This window comes from Bubalus bubalis, chromosome 21 (assembly GCF_019923935.1).
Source record: "Bubalus bubalis isolate 160015118507 breed Murrah chromosome 21, NDDB_SH_1, whole genome shotgun sequence".
NCBI classification, from domain to species: domain Eukaryota; kingdom Metazoa; phylum Chordata; class Mammalia; order Artiodactyla; family Bovidae; genus Bubalus; species Bubalus bubalis.
In genome coordinates, this window is record NC_059177.1 from 56,696,817 (window position 1) to 56,715,783 (window position 18,967).

The 18,967-nt window shown below is 41.4% G+C and overlaps 1 protein-coding gene across 6 annotated transcripts in view; it reads right to left on the bottom strand.

Moving 5' to 3' along the window:
* Nucleotides 1-16,457, bottom strand: part of PPARG (peroxisome proliferator activated receptor gamma) — a 218,285-nt gene extending 201,828 nt beyond the window's left edge. The window contains exon 1 of one of the 6 annotated variants that reach the window (XM_044933436.2): nt 16,316-16,457. The gene's annotated coding sequence lies outside the window, so the exon portion shown is untranslated. 6 annotated transcript variants of the gene reach the window in all.
* Nucleotides 16,458-18,967: the final 2,510 nt, after the last annotated feature.

The following is an 18,967-nucleotide window of genomic DNA, read 5'->3' on the forward strand; positions in this document are numbered from 1 at the left end:
TCAGATAAGAAAGCAGAAAAAGAAGGAAAAAAAGGGACAGAATATGGAAAACACCAGAATGTTAAAAAAAAAAGGAGGGGGGGAGGGTGGGGAGTAAGAACAGAGTTAGAGTAAGAATGGTGCAGTGGTAAAGAACTCACCTGTCAATGCAAGAGACGCGGGTTTGAGCCCTGAGTCAGGAAGAGAGCCCTTGGAGGAGGAATGCCAACCCACTGCAGTATTCTTACCTGGGAAATCTCCTGGACAGAGGAGCCTACCGGCCTACTGTCCATGGGGTCACAAAAACTGTCAGACACAACTGAGCAACTAAACAATAACAAAAAAAAAAGGGCAGGCATTGAGGGGCAGGGGGAAGCAGGAGAGGCCCAGAAAGCAGAGCCAGAGGAAATGGCTTTTCCCATTTCAGCTCAGCTGCTCTCTGTGGACACAGACTTAGAAAGGACCAGCACTGGTATCTTAAATATTGTGTGGAAATTAAGAAGCCTCCACAATTACTGAGCCAAAAAGTGTTCACAGTGGTAATTACAGAAGGATGCTGTTGCCTTCAGGAACTTGTCTTTGTTTTTTTCTCTAAACTCACTTTCTTTACTTCCGTGCTTGTGTTTATAGCAGTTTCCTATGTGACGTGCTTTGCCCACCATATTGTTCGATGAACAATACTCAACAAATATTTATTGAGTACAGGGCTTCCCAGGTGGCTCAGCAGTTCACCTGCCAAGGCAGGAGATGGCAGGAGATGTGGGTTCGATCCCTGGGTTGGGAAGATTCCCAGGAGGAGGAAATGGCAATCCACTCCAGTATTCTTGCTTGGGAAATCCCAGGGACAGAGGAGCCTGGCGGGCTAAAGTCCGTGGGGCCTCAAAGAGTCGGACAGGACTGAGCTCTGAGCAGGCATGCCTCACTCCTACAGAAGTCTAGTTCTCTGGATCCTCCCAAGTACAATCAATCTATGATTATTTGAGCTGCTCAAATGTTGACAGTAAGAGTTTGAGACTTGTCATAACTAAGTGAAATAAGCTGAATAATAAAAGTTATTTGAGCTTTCACCCACACCAAAATGGAATCCCAAAGGCATTCCCCACATGGGTAGCCGTGCCTGGTCTTGTCTGGCCTTTGCGTTACATCACAGGAGTGGGGACTAATGATTTAGGGGTCAGCAGGCTGCCTGTGATTTATGTAACTTACTTCTGCAGAAATCTGCATTGCCTGTGCAAGTATCACATGGAAGAGGAACTCCACGAATAGTAAAACTGGAAATAAATGACAGCCGAGAAGGCATTCGAGAACAGTACTTTCTTTAAAAAGAACTGTGGAACTCACTGCACAGGTATGTTTAAAAATCAAATTTGCAGGCAAATTTAGGGAAATATAATTACAAGCAATGATGAGAATGGCAGTAGACACTGCTGTTCCGATACGGTCAAATAAGAAAGAGAAACGTAATCTGCAAAAATGCTGCACTCACTAGCTGTATACCTGAAACTTACACAATACTGTCAATCCACTACACTTCAACTTAAAGAAAGAGAAAGTACTCTGTTCTTCTAAGTTACTGTTACAGAATAGGGAATCACCTTAACATCGGAAGGGACTTTATAAGGTCCCTGATTCATTTCTCCTATCAAATAAGGCCTCTTAACAGACAGCCATTCAGATTCTGTCTAAATATCTCTACTGACAAAAGCACGCACTTGGCACTCACACGACAGCCTTCCCCACCTCTGGACAACTGCCGTTGTGGGATTTTTTTCTTTACACTGAGCTCACGTATGCACCCCCCCTTTAATTTCTAGCAATCCTTTGACAATCTATGACCTAGGAGCTCCACAGGGAAAGGAGCAACCTGCCTTGCCCACTGTTCATCCAGAGCCAGCGTGACGCATGGCACAGGATAAAGTGCCATAAAAATGAGCCATAAAACTGCTGACACGGCCAACTGCCCGGCAAGACCCAGTCCCTAAGTCCAGTCCATCTGTCCTTTAGGGCAGTGGAGTTCTAAGTCGGGATGAAGGCATTTTTCTTTTTAATCTGTTGTGGATACTTTTATAAAATGCAAAAAAAGTATGTGCCTGAATGTCATGACAATATAGACCTTTCCCCCCCCATTCATGATGTTTTTCATTTATTTTTTAAATTTGACATGTAGTTGATTCACATTGTTGTGTTAGTTTCAGGGGTACAACAAAGTGATTAATTATACATACATATATATTCTTTTTCAGATTCTTTTCCACTATAGGTTACTACAAGATACTGACTATAGTTCCCTGTGCTATACAGTAGGTTCTTGTTGAATATTTATTTTATATATAGTAGTGCCTCCATGCTCAGTCACTCAGTCAAGTCCGACCCTTTCTGACCCCATGGACTGTAGCCCACTGGGCTCCTCTGTTCATGGGATTTTTACAGACAAAAATCCTGGAGTGAGTTGCCAGTTCCTACTGCAAAATACATAGTAAATGTATCTACTAGTCTCAAAGTCCTAATTTATCTCCCCCTTCCCTTTTGGTAAGTGTAAGCTTGTTTTCTACTATAAACGTCTGTAAATGCTTATCCTCATATCTGAGCTTACCTTTTACCAAGTCGGAAACCAACAATGAGCAGAGCAGCATCAGAGCAGGGGCCGTCTCCAGAAGCTGCTTCACAACGGCCCTCTCCTTTTGTCTCTTTCTGTTCTGACAGGCCCTCCTCTGTCCAGATTTTGCGATAGCCTCCTAGCTGCTTGCCCTGCACACTACTGCCAAATGAACCTTCTGATTAAATCATCTCACTCTTCCCCCCAAGACCTGGAATCCCAATCTTCCTTACAAGATAAAGCCCACACTCCTTTGCCTACACCACAGAACCTTTCTCATCCCATCTGAAATCTACACCCAATCCCATTTCTCACTCCTCGCACAGACACACGACCCACTTCCGCCGGGATGATCTCTGCAGAATGACCTCCCAAGCCTGTGCTTATTCACTAGTCCAGGCTTCGTTTTCTTGCCCTGGAAGTTCTTTCCCCTTCCTCTTATGCCATCTCAAGCCCTGAACTTTTTTGCTTCTGCGTAAAATTCACATACATAAAATTAACTGTTCTAAAATGTGCAGTTCAATAATACTTAGGACATTCTTAAAGTCGTGTAACTGTCACCTCTATCAAGTTCTAAAACAGCTTAATCTCCTCAAAAGGAAATCTTGCACCATCAAGCAGTCACTCCCCCTGCCCCCGCTGCCTCCAAGCCCTGGCAACAAATAATTTGCTATCTATCTCTATGAATCTGCCTAGTCTGAGTATTTCATATTAATGAAATTGTATTTTGATTCCTTTTTCTTTTCTGCTATATTTAAAAGTCATTTTCCATTTTTCCAAAGTTAATTTTTATTGGACTACAGTTGCTTTACAATGTTGTGCTCATTTCTACTTTACAGCACAGTGAATCAGCCACATGTCTACACATAAGCCCTCTTTTGGATTTTTCTTAAGGTTATCCTGTCAACTCCTCAATTTTTCACATATAATCCAATACCCATCTCCTCTACAGGCTTTTCATGGGTTTACCCTCCACTCCACACTGATCTTGCCATCTCTGAATTTTTGCAGCACTTGTTTTCTGCTTTCTCTAGTCCTTTCCCACACTGATTTGAATTTTTGGTTAACTGCATCAATGTTGCCCCTTTTTGATTCACGTAGCTTATAAACTCTTAGTTCTAGGAGCTTTGTTGTCTCCCTTTGTACCTAGAGCCCACTGAACCTGTACGTAACTCATTGTGTCCGGCTGTGCGTGAATGAGGCGCAAGTGAAGGACGCTCAAGTCTGGATCATCAGTGAGAGCCGGCTCCAGGCCCAGGTCAGCTCTTATCCTTCCTTCTGTCGTGGCCTCCTGCCTGCCCTGTGCTTCTCCCTCAGTGTCACATGTATAGGTATGGGACACCTCTTTGCCCTGGTACGAGATGAACAGGTGTGTCTGCAGGAGAATGATGGCAGGTTGCCCAGGGGTGGAGAGGGTGCAAGTTCCTTGCACTGATCTCTTGCTAAAAGACTCCTACCTTCATTCTTCAGGCACACATGAAGCCCTAAGGAGAAAAGTGGGTGTGCAGAGATATCACAGGGCCACATTAAAAAAAAAAAAAAAAAAAAAGTTCGCCTGTTTGCTTTGCTTTTATATGTAAATCAGTTCCTTTGCCTGGTATTTTGATTTGAAGTAGCTCATAAACGTGTATCTACCTTGTAAAAGGAGATTAACTGTTAGACAATTATGGTGATAATACTTGTGATTCACATATGAAATAGCTGAGCATATAATTATTTTATACATTATAAACAAATGAATAGGCCGAGACTATGTAGTGTTTTATCTAACAATTGACAGAACGTTTGAAAGGGAACCGGTTTTATTTTCTGCATGAGTAATAAATCTAAGTAACATTCTGGATCACACATCTGTAGGAACTTTTCTCCCTGCTGTAGTATTAAACTGAATTTGCTAGTTGCCACTGGAAGTCTCCAAACAAGAAAGTAAAATGGCGCCCTGGCCCTCAGGCCATTTAAAACCTGTTCTTCTGACCAGGACAAGAAAAAGATCCAACATAGAATGCTAAAGTCTATAATTAACATTTTTTTTTCTCTCTTCATATCCCATTTTGCTCACTTTAGCAGAGCAAAAGGGAAATTTCTTCTGGCATTAATTTCATATCACTCTGTGTAACCAAAAATGTTAAAATAGAAATAAACATTTTTAGAGAGTAATTTAGGGAATTCCCTAAACATCAGTAAAGAATCCACCTGCAATGCAGGAGACCTGGGTTGGATCCCTGGGTTGGGAAGATCCCCTACAGAAGGGAATGGCGACCCACTCCAATATTCTTGCCGAGAAAATCACATGGACAGAGGAGCCAGGCGGGCTACAATCTATGGGGTCACAGAGAGCCAGACATGACTGAGCGACTTTCACTTCACACTAAAGACGTGGAGAAGAGTAGCACCGAGAAACCCACAATAAAACAGCACAAAGCAGTCCTCAAAATCAAGCCAAGTTTGAAAGCATTTATAAAGTGACGACAACGTGCTCTGTCCCCTGTGCTGTGTGCTGTGGATTAGGGAAGGCGAGCAGGGCACATACACGTGATAAGAATAAAAAGATCCTCACCGCTCATTTCTACTCTCTAGGAATTCATAATTTTGCTTGGTACAGAACTTGCACATAAAACTTGTAAGACCTGACTGCAAACCATCAGCAAACACAATGAGTAATATAGAATCTGGAACGTGTTAAATTGCATTTCAGAGTAAATCTCTTCCAATTATGTTTCAGCTAAAAGTAAAGTTAGTCTGCATTTTCTGAGTGTAATAGCTAGTGGCCCGGGTGAATTATTTCACAAGTACGTTGTGTGACAAAGGAAATCCAACTGACACTTAAAACTTAACGTGTGGGGCAAAAACAAAATATCTGTGTGTATGTGCTGTGCTTTGTCAGGACCAGAGATGGTTCTAGCAGGGACGAACTCGTGGTCAAGTGCACATCAATCATGTGAATGGCCTAAAGACACATCACACCACTGGGCTGTGTTCCGTCACTTACTCATTTTCTTAACTTTCACTGAGTTCGGTTATTTGCCTGCCTGGTGCTAGGTTCTGATTCCCTTCCCCAGTCTGAAAAGCACCTGGGCCACCACCTACAAAGCCATGTCACCAGGTGGGCAGACTTTGCTTCCTGTATAAAGAAATCTAGTGCTGGAAAGCCAGAGGTCATCTGACAATGTCCATGGATTTGTGAATAAATTATGGTGGAATCTGCAAAGTTTGAAGGCTTTGGTTACATCTGCATTGAGATGCACTCTAATATTCCATGTCTATATAAGAAAATATTAATTCTACTTAACTTCATATAACTTCCTTCAAAATCTATTTTCCTTACCATTTTTTCCCCCCAAAGTTTCATGTTGTTTAGGATTTATCTCTAAGTGGTCAGTAAGACATTTTCTGAGAATTGAAAAACAGAACTGAAATGGTAATCGGACAACTGGGTCTCGAGTACAGACGTTGAAACAGCGGGAATACTTACATTGACCAAAGGGCAGTCATTTGGAGTAAGATCTGGGTCTCCTTTTACTCAAACATAATATTCTAAATATTTACAAATTCTAAATATGCTTTTAAAAGGTAAGTTGCTAACTTTATTTCCCAGGAGAAAAAAGTATTGTTGTTGTTTTTTAAATTTTAACAGCATAGTCTCAGTGAAATTTGTTTCACGCTTTTGTTAGGTGTAATTCATTTTTCTGATAAATAAGGTTATGAGCTAAATTCACTTGGATAGCTAACTACTTAACTATATCCATTTTGAAATTACTATGAAATACATACTCCTTCTGCAAAGTGAATCCGCATCCTATTATTTGTATTTTCAAGAACAGTTAATAGCTTATTAACAAAAGACGCATCCTTACATCCTTTGCTAGTAAACTCTGTTGGTAAGAGAGAAATGAAATAATACAATAATTATATTATTCAGTATGTCTGATACATACTATGTATGTATAACCTAAAATAATATAAGAGATTTAGGAAAAATATTCAAGGACACAGGTGTTCCCCTCCTTCACATCTAACTCATAGACAGCCACCCAGTTCCAGGCTGGCCTGGCAATGCTGCCTGGTCACAAGGCAGGAGTTAGACTATTGCCTGCTCTTAGTCATCATGTCTCCCACTAACACCCTCGTTAAATCTAGATAACAATACTCATGAATGTCAGGAGGGATATCCTTGTCTGTTTTGTTCACTGCTTTAAACTCCTTCTCTAAAACAGCTGTTGGCACAAACTAGGAGCTCAATAGATTTTTGTTGGATAAATAAATCTTCACTAAAAAGGAGCTTCTCTGTAGATTTGTTCTTGGGAGTGGGAGGGTCATCTCCAGGTTTGTGTTACCCGCTGAGGTTTGGCTTGGGCTGTATCAAGGATTAAATCATCAGAAATAGTGGCAGGGGAGGGGAAAGAAGAGAGAAATAGCTAATATCCCTGATATAAAGTTTCTAAAATAACGTTTAAAACTTTGTTTTCATTTAGATAAAAGCTATTCTAAAGGCATCAGGCTGATATAAATTTCTCAAAGGAAGTTACAGGCTATTCTAAAGGCATCAGGCTGATATAAATTTCTCAAAGGAAGTTCCTGAGAAAGTGACAAGAAAAATATAACCTGTAATCTGGGTCGAAGGCAAAACTATTTAATTTTCCCTTTGGGATTTTCTAGAGCAATGCAACAGAAAAAAGGAAGAAGTATTCAATTCAAAGGACATTGCTGTGTGTGTGTATATGTGGATAGTATACACACATACACATATATATTGCTGTGTGTGTCTGTCTTTTTCTGTGCTCACTCTGAGGTCTGACGAGATTTTGGGAAACCTCTACTCATCACAAATTATATCAAGGTCTCATAATAACCATTTGTAGTAGACGTTTACCCTCTTGTGCTTCTGCATCAGCTATTTATGGTTACAAGTTCAGAATTCTATCAGAGTTAGAAGACAAACTATCACAAGGTTATTTAATTTTAGGGGAAAAAAACCCATAATACATATACATAGGTTTTAGAAAAAGACTTAAAAGGGGATAGCTGGAAAGTAAAATAACTCTGGAAACTATTGTTTAAAATAGCTGTTGTTGGGTGGATGCTAAAGATCAGATAGAGCACAGGCCCAAAGAAATCAACAAAAGCAAACCGTATGTATGACTGAGAAAAACTAAGAGGCTGTTACAAAGATGGAGTATTTTTTCCCCCCAGAGACTAGTCCAGCAGAGGACAGAGCAGCCCAGTATGTGAGAGAAAACTAAGTGTGAAATAAAACTGGGTATAACAGAAAAGAATTCATGTCCTGTCTCACATTATCTTGAATGGCTTAAAAGCAATAAAACAGCCAGAGGGTTCTCAATGTTTAATTTACTCTTTGCTTGATCTTTACTGATCAGGGGCACAGACGTACTAAAAAATAAAAGCAATAAATGTAGGCTTTTAAGCAGAGAAGTAATTTTATACTAATGGCTAAACTTTGGAAAAAAGAGAAAAGCATAAAAACAAACAAAAAGCCTTCTGTATCTATTTTAAAATATAAAATACGTTTTTTTTCGTAACTTTTTTATTGTCCCTTCATATGCACATTTATATAAGGTTTCAATCAATGGTGCACATACATTCTTTATGTTACTTTTTAAAAAATATTTTTCAAGTTTGCTCTAGTTTTCCAATTTGTCACTGACAATTACATAACATTCCACCTACTAATTACATCATAATTTACTTAAGCATTCCGCTGCTGTTGAATAGCTATTTCCAAATATTGGTTCCTATAGCAATGCTTGTATGAAAGTCTTCGTGTGTGTGGCTTGTCCTATATCCTCCACCTCTTTGGAAAAAATCTCCAAAGTAGGGGTACAGCAGCAGATTGTGCAATATTTTGCCCAACTGCCTTTTTAGCAGGCGGAACTAAGTGATAATGACGACAGCTATACATAAGAGAACCAGTTTCTTTAATTCCTGAATCAGAATTTTAGGATAAAAAAAAAAAATCTATCATCAATAATTACTAGGACTGGTACATTTTCCACAATTATGAAACCGGAATTGAAGTTTACAAATCCATATCTTGTAAGTCTGTTTAACGTGGGTCCTCCAGGGCCAGACCATCCTCAGATACTGTATAAAATCCAGTCTCTGAACTTACAGACTGGGGATTCTTGGCAACCATGCTAAAGGTAAGGGGAATCAGCGATTCTCCGACGAAGCAGATAGCCGGCTAACCCTCTACAGACTCGAGCTTATCCAAAACAAGACTGAGCCTAACAAAATGTCAAACCAACAGAGCCAACGGACAGGATGGTCTCAAGAGCTTCTATCACTACCTATAGAGTAATACATCAAGAGACTTAACTATAGGCAAGAGGGAGAACAATCCGGACTGACTGCGCTGCACACGGGGCTCCAGGCTCTCAGATGGGACACGGGGCTCAGCAGCAGTGAGAGGGTCTCACACACTACAGGACAGAATCCCCTGCAGGGCTTGTTGAAAGACAGATTATCAGGCCTTATCCCTAGAGTTTCTGATTCAATAGGTCTGGGGTGGGGCCTGAGAATTTACATTTCCACCAAGTTCCCAGACACTGCTCCTGCTCCAAGGACCACTCTTTATTATAGACTATTTCTTGATTTTTTTTAAAAACATGTATTAAGTACCTAGAGAGTACTGTGCTATGTGCTGAAGACAGAAAGATGAGTAAAACCAGTCAGTCCTGCTTCAAGAAATTAATAATCTATGTTTTTGTAGACATTGTACTGCTCTCGTCCTGAAAGTCAACAAACTGGGACCTTGTTGAAAACCAAGTTTAAAAGTATATTGCTTTTAAATAAAACTAGGGTATTTCTAATTAGTTCCAAATGCTTTAGGAAAACATGTAGTAATCCTACATTGGCAAAGGCCTGGGTGTTTTCTTCACTCTTCTGAATTTTCTGAACATATGCAAATAATTTGCTACAGTATCTTCTTCATTTATATATATATATATATATATATATATATACACACACCATTCATATGTTTGTTCTCTTTCATAACTTCATCCACCACATAAAAAAGAGAAAGATTTTATATAAGTACTTGTCCATACACAATCAAAACCTTGTTTACAAAACCCAGGTAATTACCAACTGACAGAAAAAAACAACAGTAAGTACGGTAGGACTTAGGGATTCTCTGATTTAGATTTAGATTTCAGAAACACTGTGGAAAAGTGAATGACACAACCATGCAATATGCTTACTTATACCCATGACGGTGGCCTGTACTTAACTGTTAAACACTGCCTATCAGCTGATTCACAGAATTAATGAACTTGCTTTTCAGGTGGCTACTAAGCTTCTATTTCCATCAGATACACATTGATTTCCTGTAAGTATTTTTGGCAAAAAACATAAAAGAAAAAATAAAGTATGTATAAAATTTTATGACCTGAGGATCTGCCAAAGTCTTAAGCATTATTTATACATCTTTGGCATATTTTTTTATGATGTGATTGAGAGATTCCTCTCATTTCAATCTGTTAGAAAGCTACTTTATAAGTTTGGAAGAACTAACTCAAGAAGGGACTAGATAATTTGTCTAATGTCACAGAGAGAGGAAGACATAGTCAGAAGTAATCGTCATGTATCTAATTATACTAGCCAACTACCAACCCCTACAGCCTTAAATTTGATAAGTTTCTTAAACTGACATTTAGGAATGACGATTTGTTTTTTCTGAAGGAAAAAATGGTTCAAGGAAGAATTACAACACATCTTGATTTTGGTTTTTAGGCCAGGCCGTGCAGCTTGTGGGATTTTAGTTCCCCATCCAGGGACTGAACCCAGCCTCTGGCAATGAGAACGCAGAGTCCTAACCACTGAACCGCCAGGGAATTCCCCTGTGTTGATTTTTAAGAGAAAAAAATATGCCTGTGTGGGAGAATATATCCTTTTGTGTCACTACTATCTCAAGTGACTATTTTCAAATTTGGTTTCATAAAGGCTGGTTTATGGAGAACTGGGGACAGGACTCGCTTTAATTTTATTCTGCCTTCTCCTGATCCCCTCTTTACATTTCAAGTGTGTTTATTATTCCTTAAAAGCTTTGCCTGCAGGTAGCAAGCAAACCAGGAAACTAAACTCTCAAATTTTTGCTGATAATGTCTTAAGGAATATTGGCATTTTGAAGGCAGACTCCAAACTTTCAAAGGACACAGACAGCGGAGACGAAATGATGGTCAGTGGAGTGGGGTCAAGGTGAAGGAGTTCTTTCCAGCATCTCACTGCTGAACGAGGCAGTCTTCACCATACAGGAGTAGTTATTCCTTAAACACACAGGATAATAATATCCCCTCTCCATTCACTTGCTAGGGCTCTCTCCTGAAGCAACCCAGAGCTCCTGAGACAGGGACAGTGCCAAGCAGCAACTTTAGAATTCAAAGCTGTCCTAAAAGTTTCTGATGTCACCAAGGCACAGGGTAAATTCTTAGAAACCAACCCCTTCCATTCAGGTCTCTGTACGATTACTGTGCAACCCGCTGAGTGTGGGAAGTGAGTGCACACAGACCTCTTACACTCCCACTCAGGGTATTTCCCTAGTTTTCTCTCTCCCTCCTAGCTACCTTCTCCTTATCTACGGTAATCTGTGCAGACTTCACACCCCGGCTCTATGCTAATCTGAACTCTTCCCAGAAGGTCAGGAAATGTGTCTCAAAGGGTCTTATCCACATATTACAATTCTAGATGAATCCACGAATTGAAATGCTTCTTAAAAAAAAAATCAGTTAAAACCAGCAATGAATTTATTTTCTAAAAAAAAAACAAACAACCCACTGAAGTGAAATAAAAACTGTTTCTTAAGACACTGAATCAAATTGAACTAAACTTATAGGATCGAGTGTAAATCCTCCCTTATGGTTTTAAATCTCCATTGTAAATGATTCAGGGTACATGAACTGATGACTTCATTTCTTTCCTTTATGTCTGAAAAATCGCAATACAGAAAGGAAACCTATCCTAAAAAAGATTTTCAAGTTGAGAATGGCCTGGTCACTGGAATAGCTGAAGTAAAGTGTAGCCGTGGCTCTGAGAAAGCCAGAGAAGACCCATGAAGAGAATGGAAATGAGGGCTGCCCCCCACTCCCCAGCTGCAAAGGGGGAACACCCATCTACAGGCATGGCCCAACACTTCTTTGTCCTCTGCCTCCTCATACTTTTACTGAGGTCCCCAGTTGGCCTCTGTAGGTGAACTGGGAACAGAGTGGGGTTCGAGCTGGGAGTCAAGGCCCTTACTTTCTTGCATAGGAGACAGTTCACAATAGAATGGATTTTTAAACAATCCATAAGAAGAATTTAAAATTTATTATCTGGACAACTCACCCTTAATTACATGCTTTTCCAATGAGTCCCTACTAGTAAACTGGTGGGTTCCTAGGAGGCATGTTCACTTTTCAAGTCGCTAAAAGCCTATGTTTTGGGATACGGCTTCTTAGAAGGAGCCCCACGTTTTATGACGAGCACGGTCCCTATTTATTCTTTAAGCTGCGACACTAACATGTCTTTTGATCTGAAGGATCATAGGCCTCAGTATAAAACAAACACACGGTAAGCATTCACAGTATATGCCATAAAAATATGTAAAGACTAGCACTTCATCAAATGAAAGCACAGCTTGCGCCTTCTAAATGCGTGAAGACGAAAAATGGACACGAAAGACTACACACTGTGTCTACACAGGACTCACAGCGATATTATCAACAGGACAAAAATAATTCTAGGCTGATTTTTGTCCAAAGTCACCAGAGAATAGGAGATACAGTTTTAAACTGAATAATGATGAAATATCTCATTTCAGAAACATCTGATAAATTGATCACCACATGGCAAGCATTATCTTCTGTTCACTGTTAACAAGAATCTCAAAATTAGTACTAGGGTGAACTATTAATATTTGTAAAAGAATTAGCTCAATTAAATTCAAGAACAAGGTCATATCATTTAAGATACACAGATTTGCTGATAAAGTCTTAAAATCATACAAAAAAAGAGAGCACGGAACAATAATACCAATACTTTTCCCATTTATACTGATAAGGAAATGGAGAGTTAGAAAGGATAATTTACTTGCCTCAGTATAATAATTTAAATAGTTCAAAATGTAAACATTCACAGTCTGAGTTAAACATTTGTTATTAAAACATAGGTGTGCATTGACTGTTGAAGAAAAATACTAATAATAATAAACCTGTTTTTTAAAATAAAAAATAATTTAAGTATACACTATTATCGGTGATAGTTGTCTTCACATCTCCAAAAGTTTCCCCCCAAATACAGTCTACTTTATTTGAGCTGATTTCCTTTCAAAAACCTACAGTATTTTAGGTAAATAAAAATTAGAATGAGTTCAAAAGATATGCAATAAAACTCCCCCAAATCTACATCTTATTGTGATAAAATACAAATAGTAAATGACAAAGCCGGGGAGGATTAAAAATAGTCTTCAATTTAAAATTTTCATCTAGAACGCTATGACACTAACTAAAGTTTGATACACTGGGGCAATCTATGCTTGCAAGGTGGTTATTTACAGATCTTATTCTATTTTTGTGGAGTCAAATTAGATCAGTTTCAAGGGATTAAGCTTTTTAAATCACTGCCCTTTTTGTTGCTTTTAGGCCTTAAGAGAGAAAGCAACAGCTCAAGAGGTCAAAAGCAGTACAGAGATCTGCTAGGAAAAATAAAAGCAAGTTAGAAATTCAGTTTAATAATTTTGAAGGTGATGGGGGACACATGTTTATATCCATAGGCCAGTAACTTCTATCGTTTTCTTGATTAGGATTTTAAAAAAATTCTCTACAGCTGATATTTATTTTTAGTGGAACCCAAAACTTCTTTCAGTATACTTGCCACATTTTATGACATTATTATATTTCCAAGTTCAAGTGATAGTGAATTCAGCAGAACATCCACAAATTAGAATGACCAACATTTTCTGCCCTGCTCATTGGTCATATACAAATCCTATGAAAGAAGCAAAAGTAACAGACCAGGATATATAAAACATTTGTAAAGTATTATTTTAATACTGTTTTCATGAAACTCTCCCGACAGTAAAACACCATTTCACAATTTGAAAACTAAACGAAATGTATTATTAATACTTGTGTGCGTTTCCATGGCTGTGCCATTCATACAACTGTCGAATACATAATTATCTTATTTAAACAAATGATTTTTTTTACTGATTAAGAGCAATTAGCTATGATCAATAATGTAATGCATGTTCCTAAAGTCATGCTTTTTTCCTGTACAAATTTTCATATACAGGGATAATACAGTTTTAATGTCATAGAGATGTTATAATTAATACTGTGATTGTTTAAAGTCCTATGTTAAGTCTTTAAAATGTCGTTCTGAAAAATATACAAAGAAATGAAGAGTAAGGAAACAGTCCCCTCAAAGAAAATAGCAATATTTACTTAAAATGCCAACTGCAAAAATATGTTCAAGGTATTTTAAATTTAATAAAGAATATGATGCAGGTGGATATTTTAGTTTTAATTTAAAAATAAATTATATTCTTTTAAATTTAAAAGCATGAAAAAAACAGTGCCTAAAAAACTTAGCCTGGAAATCTCCAAACCTTTATACCTCACTGATGCCACGTTTTTTACAGTAGTTATCATAAAAGCAAGAGACAAACTTTTAAACGTGAAAAAGAATATTGATTTAAAAATTAAATCACCCGTTTCTACCCCCTTTCCAGTGATTTGCAAGAGATTGAGCGGTCGGTCATTAATTGATCCTAAGATCTTTAAATTTAAGATCTAATTTTCAGCAAGTGAAGTATCACATATCATTATAATTTAAATAAAGGATAATGACAAACACAGTAAGACTAAAATGGATGATTTTGTAACAATCCTCACTTTTTGGCTAAGGGCATTCATTTAAGCGTTTTGTATATCAGAGAATACTATGGTGCCTATTAACTTCACAGACTGAATCCGACTGAAAATAGGCAACATAAAAACTGTTTTCAAATTTGAAAAAGATCTTTTGAAGTATCACCCCGAAAGCTGACTGGTGGCATCTCTGTTTTCTACAGACCTTTCATAGGAGTGGAAAGAACTTCTTTAAGAGAGAAGCTTCAGTGAACATCTACATTGGTCTCTATTCCAGAAGGGTTTTGTAAAAATCATCTAGACGATCATGAGGTCCTGTTTTCAGTCAGCGATTGATCCCTTCACTATGAACAGGAAGACTGCCACCAAACACCTGGGGTATGTCCAAGGTTTGCCCAGCGCCTTCTAAAGAGTGTTAGTCATTGCTCTCTCAATATCTCTAACTACAATTTGTTTCATGAATGATAAAAACAGTTGACATGAAAATAGTGTACTTCAAAACCAAGTTTCTCCAGCAACAGGTTTCAGACAACTCAGTTAATCATCGTGTCTGGTTTTGTTTTCAGACAATGATCTATAAAAATCAATCTTACATGTTAACCTCAATCTTGAAAAGAAAAAAAACTTTAGTTTTTCTTCATGACAGACTGCTATGTTCTTTTAAGCTTTCTCTCCTCAAATAATTGACACTATTTCCCCAACCATTACTCTCAGACCCAAGCGAATGAAATTCTCGCGGTAAAACAAGAGCACGACCAAATAATAACAGAATAGTCATCACCACTAGCCTCACGAGCAGCGTCCTGCAAATTTTGGACACGCATCACCAACAGAGTGATTTCAACAGAGTGCAATTACAGAGTAAGCCGACTCACCTAAGCAATGGGACTTAAGAAGAATTTAGAGACGCAGGCCTCTGATCGCCGGCGGAGGTAAAGGCCCCTTCTTTACCTAACCACTGACCTTATATAAAAGCCGCAGATAGGTTACTCCCAGTTTCAGCCTCCTTACCTTAGGCTCCTCCCCTAACACCGAGGCAGATAGTACCACAGATACACACCCACTTTCCGCCCCCTACACACAGGGACTAGAGATTTCGGTGAAGCCAGCCCTGCGTCCACCTTCCCCGGTCAGGGCTCGGCAGAGCGGGAGTCGAGCCCGGCACGTGGAGGAGCCACCGCACCGTCCGGCCACCTTCCGGACCGAAGAGCGGGTGGGAAGGGCCCGCGCTCTCCATCCGCTGCCCCCGGGGAGCCAGGGAGCCCCGCGTCCCGGGCCACTCCGCTCGGTTCACGGCCAGCCCGGTGCGTGAGTGCACCGAGGCTGAGGGCGCGCGCTCCCCCACTCGCGCTCCGCCCGCCCCCAAAGTGCGCCCCAGGCTTAACTGTTACCGCGACCCCACAGTGGTCAGTCTGGGCGCCGGAGACGGAGCCAGACCTCCGCGGCCGCGGGACGCGCCCGCACGGGATCCTGCGCAGGGGGCTGTGGGGTACCCCGGGCAGCGGCTCCCAGACCACTCCCTCCCTGGTCCCAGGCGCCCCGCGCCGCGCCGCGCCGCCGGGGGCTCGCAGACCCGCGCGCTCTCGCACCCCGGACAGGCGCGCGGGGCGCACGGGCTCGCGCTTCTGGTCGGACCACAGCTCTCCCCCGCGCGCGTCGCCCGCGGCCTGTGCCCTCCGCCGCCCGGACGTCTCCTCAGGGCACGACCCTCGGCCGGGACGGGACCTGTCAGCCCGGGTGCCGCCGGTCCACGACCCTGCCACCCCCGGGGCCCCCTCAGCCCAAGACCCCATCGGCCCCACCCCGAACTCTTCTCAGCCCGGGTCCCCGTGCCCGGCGCCTGCCCCCGAGCGCAGCGGGGCAGCCCGGCTCTGACCTGCGCCGGTGGCCTGGTGGCCCGCTCCGGTGTCCAGGCGGCCAACCCGAGCGCCCCAGGCGGCGGTGGCTCGGGCGCGGGCTCCCGAGTGCGGTCGGCCCCGCCCGCAGCGGCCGGGGCGGGGGCAGGGGCGCGGGGCGAGGGGAGGGGCGCGGCCGCGGCGCCGCCGCCCGGCGCACAGTAGGGCCCCCCGCGCGCCGCGCCCACCGTCTAGCGGGCGAACCTACTCTGCGCCCGGCCCCGCCTGTTCCTCGCTACCGCCGCTGGGCGGCGGCCCCGAAATGGTCCCCTTTTTCCTGACGAGGGACCGGCCGGAGCCCGGGAGGATGCCCGCAGTCACGTCGGGGAGAGCCGACGAGGTGTGGGGCTCCCTAGCCGCCCCATCTCCCGGCCCGCGGGTCTCGCCTTCGCACGGTGGTCTGCGGGTGTTTTTGTTGTTTCCCCTCAAGTTATTTTCAGTAACATCCTTTTAAGTCAAAATTTTAAAAAGGAAGAAAGAAAGAATGAGAACGTACTAAGGATCACCTGTTTTTTTTTAAATCCCCTGCCCAATGACGCTGCACACTTTCAGCTCCCCGCCACGCCACCCCCACCCCCACCCCACTCAACCCTTTCGCATTTCGTATTTCCCGCTGGTATTCATGGTTCACTTAAAGTGACAAAGTTTAATTGTAAAAATTTAAAGTATTCCTTAAACTCACTGACAGAATTTTTGAAATTCTTTTAGCAGTTTCTGACGCCGAGGGAGCCGGACACGTGGTGTGTGTGGGTGGGGGGTGCGAGTGGGGCGGGGCCTGGGACTCAGGTTGGGAGAGTGAGGCGCAGTTCGGTTCCGGCTGCCTCGTGCATGGACCAGGTGGACTCTGGGCACCTTCGTTTCCTGCCCCTCCCGTGAACCTGTCCAAAGCGGGGCTGAGAGATGGCCAACTAGAAAGCCTCTGGTCTTCTGGACTGAGGCCTTACTTACCTTGTCTGTTTCCGATCCTATTTGCTGAAAAGCACACCCTGTTCTGAGTCTGGCAGTCCTTGGGGAGCGAATAGAGCCCGTGATTTCAAGAAGCGTTATCAATTACTTGCCCACGATGCTCTCCACCCGCTTAGCGTCTTAATTTAGCCGGTTCTTTTTCCTCTAGGGAAGCTGGTCCTCGTTTGCAGTTACAAGTAAAATATCGTGAGGATGTTTATCATCTTGGAGAACGTTCAGAGTTTAATTCAACAAATCCATGTCCTCTGCCCGGCCCATAAAATAGGAAGTTGAAGAATCATAGCTCTAGAGGGACTTAAAAGAAGACCATCACCGAAAACCCCTACTTCCTTGCCTGCCAGGTAGGTAGACAGCTTGACACCGGCTCAGCATTCTCTGCTCAGGCATCGAAGTGCTGCATGCGTCCCTCTTCTTGATCACTCCAGACTGCCAATCTGCTTAAAAAAAAAAAAAAGAAAAGCTGAAATATAATTTGTAGAATCTGACATTTAAATAATCTAATTTAAATGTACAACCCAATGATTTTTAGTTTATTGACAGAGTTTTCCCCCACTTGTATTGTGAAATAATGGATATATATCACTATATTAAGTTTAAAGTGTACAGCATGATGGCTTGATTTATGGTATGTTGTGAAATGATTACAATAGGTTTAGGTAACATTCATATAGAGACAATAAAAACAGAAGAAAATGTTTCTCCTTGTGATGAGAACTCTTAGGTTTTAAACTCTTAATAACTTTCTTAGTATCATGCAGCAATGCTAACTATAGTCATCATGTTGTGTATTACATCTCTACTACTAAATTATTTTTCTTCCAGTCTTACTGAGATATAATTGACATACAGCACTGTATGTCAAGGTATATAGCATAATGATTTGACTTACATGCATCATGAAATGATCATCACATTATAAGTTTAGTGAATATCCATCATCTCTAGTAGACTTAAATTATTTTATAACTGAAAATTTGTATTTTTTGACTATCCTTTAATTCCTCCCCTCCCACATCTGGTAGCCACAGATTTATAGGTTTAATTCTTACTTTTAGGTCTGTGATGTAATTTTGAGTGAAATTTTTTGTATGGTGTGAGGTAGGACCAATCTGCTTTTGGTGGAGAAATACTCATAATTAAACAATATTGACTGAATGGAATTCCATCATAGTAAGCTTTCCCCAACTACAAGGGCTTATTCCAAATACTGAGGTTTGGTCCTAGGGCACTTGTTTTAAGTTCCCTGGTGGCCCTTTGGTAAAGAGTCTGCCTGCAATGCAGGAGAACCAGGTTCCATCCCTGGTTGGGGAAGATCCCCTGGAGAAGGAAATGACAACCCATTCCAGTATTCTTGCCTGGAGAATCTCATGGACAGAGTATCCTAGTGGGCTGCAGTCCATGGTGTCGCCAAGAGTTGGACACAACTTAGTGATTAAACCTACCTACCTACCTAAGCTCATAACTGGTGCAACATGTTTTATAGTTGATCTGAATACTTGCTAAATTTCCTTCCAGATTTTTTTAAGTGATTTTTTTACTATATATAAAAGACTTTAACAACAAGGACCTACTGTATAGCACAGGGAACTATACTCCATATCTTAAGCCTATAATGGAAAAGAATCTGAAAAAGAAGATATAAATGTATAACCGAGTCACTTTGCTGT